This window comes from Galeopterus variegatus, unplaced genomic scaffold (assembly GCF_000696425.1).
Source record: "Galeopterus variegatus unplaced genomic scaffold, G_variegatus-3.0.2 Scaffold864, whole genome shotgun sequence".
Taxonomy (NCBI): domain Eukaryota; kingdom Metazoa; phylum Chordata; class Mammalia; order Dermoptera; family Cynocephalidae; genus Galeopterus; species Galeopterus variegatus.
Genome location: NW_007726975.1, coordinates 49,886 through 53,672, shown reverse-complemented (window position 1 = coordinate 53,672; position 3,787 = coordinate 49,886).

Sequence of the window (3,787 nt, the reverse complement as noted above, 5' to 3'; positions counted from 1 at the left end):
CAAATGACAGTACCCAAAAGTAGAAAGAGAGGGGCATGTGTTCTCTGTATCTATCAAGAAGGAACATCTCCACCAGAAAGCTTGGTGTTTTCTTCCATTTCATTAGCCAGGTCTGGGCTGTATTGCCACCCCTCGCTTTCAGGGATGATGGGAGGAGAATAGGAGTGCTTTAGGACTTTGTAATGGAAAGAGGGAAATGGATCTTAACACCTGCCCACTTAGTGATTGGTACTGTGTGATATAGCTGAGGTCTAGTAAATGTAAAAAGTAAAATCCTTCTTTGGAGGCAGTAGAGAGTATCAAGAAAGAACATGGGCTCAGATGTCAGAACTTGGTTTTAAATCGTGGCTCCATAACTTATCATCAGCTCTAAATTTCAAGACCTCTGAAGGTCTCATGAGACAAATATTCAAATGACAGACAAGAGGTTTAGTCAAAGTATGGTCTCTGCTTCTTGAAGCTTCCTAAAAGTTTAATCCTGAAAATGATACAGAAGGATTATCAGGAATTCATCATAATGATGTCTTCTTCCTGTCTCCATTCTTGAAAAACTGAGCAATATTCTTTTGCGTATTTCTGTATGAAAATGGGGGTGATATATGAGATTCGCTGATACTTTGTAATCACAGTATTGAGAGGTGCTTATAGTTTACAATATAATCCACATGAACACTTAGTAAAGTGTCTGCTTCTAAATGTCTCTCATAAATGGTAGTATAAATGTAAATTTTCTATACATATAAATATATACAACAAATTTCATGTTGTCTAAGACAGAGGAAATATTTCCAGCATGAAAATACGGAAAGCTGGCTTTTTAAACCTTCTATTTCAATTCTGTCTGAAAAGAAACATCACAGCTTCAAAAAATAATTTAGAACTGTAGATTTGGCCTCCTTAACTATGCACACTTTCTGTTTTCCAACTCTGAATATGGTATATTAAGGAGGGTGGGCAAGTTGACAAAATTCAGTAAAATATTTAAGAGTTTCTGATGCATTCTAACCCAGGGTTTCTCAAAATTAATATTCTAACATCCACAGAATTTTTATTAGGCTTTTGTAAATCTATTTGATGTGTTAAATTCAATCACACACCAAATGTAGCATGGCATTTAGACTGTTAATTCAGTCCCTCTCTATACATGGTGGATATTTACTCCAAATGACCTATCACATTGAATAAAGATTATTTTCTAAGACATTTTTTAAAGCCTCTTATTAGTGTCTACTGAATTACTGATCAAATACTAAACCATAAAACTCATCCATTAGAAGCTGGGAAACATACAAACGGCGATAGAATAAGCTTGGTAATCATTTTGACAAGGGTGAAACTGAAGTAAGAGACCTTGCTTAATCCACTGAACCAAATGTGATGAAGTGTGATAAAGACACCACTCTTCAGCACTGTAGTCAACCAATTACTCCTGTCTGGGTTGGAGGAAATGAAACCACCAGAAGCAGCCTCACTCCATGAGTCGGTCTGTACATGGCTAAGCTTTGGAAGAGCTGGCACCCAGTCCCTACTTGGGCACAGGCATAAATCTAAAATCTGCTCTTAGGCACAGATGCACTGGCACAAAATGTGTCTTTAGGCCCAGAAACTGGGACTTTTGGCTACATTTGCACAATATATCATTCCAACGAAATGATTGAAACTGCGGGGAGGGCAAATTTGATAAAATGCAGCAGGCAGAAGAGGAAGAATTCAGGCATTGTTGGCATCAGACTCATAGATTTAAGGAGAAAATAAAAACTTTTGATGGAATTTTTGCGGAAGAATGTACAGATGCTCCTTGACTTATGGTGGGGTTTCATCCTGATAAATCAAAAGGAATTTCTCCGTTTTGATTTCCACTTATAAGGAATAGCCTGTCATTTCCTTCACAAGTGTTAAAAGATTCCTTGTCTCCTTTATGGAATAAACTTTCCACCAAGTAGGTATGCCTGGTATTCAAGGCAAGGATGAATTATATGTATAAAATAAGGACTTTTATTTCATCTTCAATAAAACAATATTCTCTAAATCAACAGTACAGGGGGAAAAATGATCTCATTTAACAGAAATGTTTGGCCAACATACTGGATGGTGCATTTCACCTGCCACAGCAATTAAAACCTCTCTAATAAACTACCATTCAGATAAATTATAGTCCTTCAGAGCTCATCAGAGAAAACCTAATTTATATCATTGACTGTAACTTGTTTAAAAGTCTCCATTTGAAAGCTAATACCATGATAAATTTTAATCATGTGGATAGAACTAGCTTCAAAGCTATATTAATTATACATTTAAACTCTACATACAAACTTGTACATTAGAGTACACCCAGAACATGTAAAATATAGTCTGAGTCAAGTTAAAATATGCCAATTTCCTCAGCAGTTATTTGCCTTTGATATACTGTAGTTATTTCGGTCCAGTCTTTATAAACATTAAGTTACTGCCATACTTTCTTAGCCATTTTGCTTCCCCAGAGAGAACTCCAAGCTCTGGATGGCTTTCTGGCATGATTTTCTTCTACTTGTGCAGAATACAAAGGAGATATCCAGAATGGCTTTCTCCATCCAAGATTAGTACTTTAATAAAAGGGGTGAAAGTTGCTAGCAAGTTTTTCCTTCTTATCCCCAAATCTAACATCTGTGCCCACCCCACCCACCATGACTCCCAGACTCACACTCATCACTCTCTAGTTTCTCATCCCTAGCATCAGAAACACAGGTCAAGTCACCAGAGTCCCCGTAAGTACAGGCATGTACTCCCTGCTTCAGAAACAGCCTTGACTATCACTACTGAAAGCAGTCAGTCTGCACATTTACCAATCCGCAACAAGATAAGGAGCTGTGCCAGAGGTAAACATACTACGTCCTTCATTGAGAAAGTCTTGGTACAAAGAAAAGATTCGTTGAACTGAATGCTATGGTTAGCATTGTAGTAAGTATTAAATAAATATATATGCAATATATCACAGTAAAAAATTCAAATGAACATTTATAGATTAGAAATTTAGGGGCTGGCCATCTAGCTCAGTTGGTTAGAGTATTGTGCTGATAACACTAAGGTCCAGGGTTCGATCCCTGTACTGGCCAGCTGTCTCCCCCCCAAAAAAATTTTTTTTAGCCTTCTTCATCTCTCCTTTCCTCTAGATTCCTAGTTTTACTCCCTAGAAGTAACCATCTTTATCAGCTTTCAATGTGTATTGAAGTGTGTGTGTGTGTGTGTGTGTGTGTGTAAAACAAAAAATCATATTACACACAATATTCTTCACTTCACTCTTTTAACATTATATTTTGCAAATTGTCATAAATCAATACATACAGAGCAGCTTTATTCTTTATAAAGGTTGCATAGTATCCCATGCAATGCATGTACATAATTTATTTAATCTGTTCCCTAATATAGATATTTTTGCTATTTCAAATAATGTTATGATGAATACCCTTATATGTTTTTCACTTAAGACATAGCGAGTACATCTGTAGATAAATTCCTAGAGTAGAATTGTAGGATCAATGAATATGTGCATTTGTAATTTTGATAAGATATTGCTAGCTTTTTATACAGTTTACACCAAATTGTATTCTGAACAGCAGTGCAGAGGATTCCTATTTCCTCATACTCTTTTCACTATAGTATGCTATCAAAATTCTTTTATCTTTGCCAAACTGGCAAGGGAAAATGGCACCTCATTATAGTTTTAATTTTTAAGATAATATTTTTATTACACATAAGGTCAATATTTTGCATATATCAAGGCCCATTTGTATTTCTTTTAATGCCAACT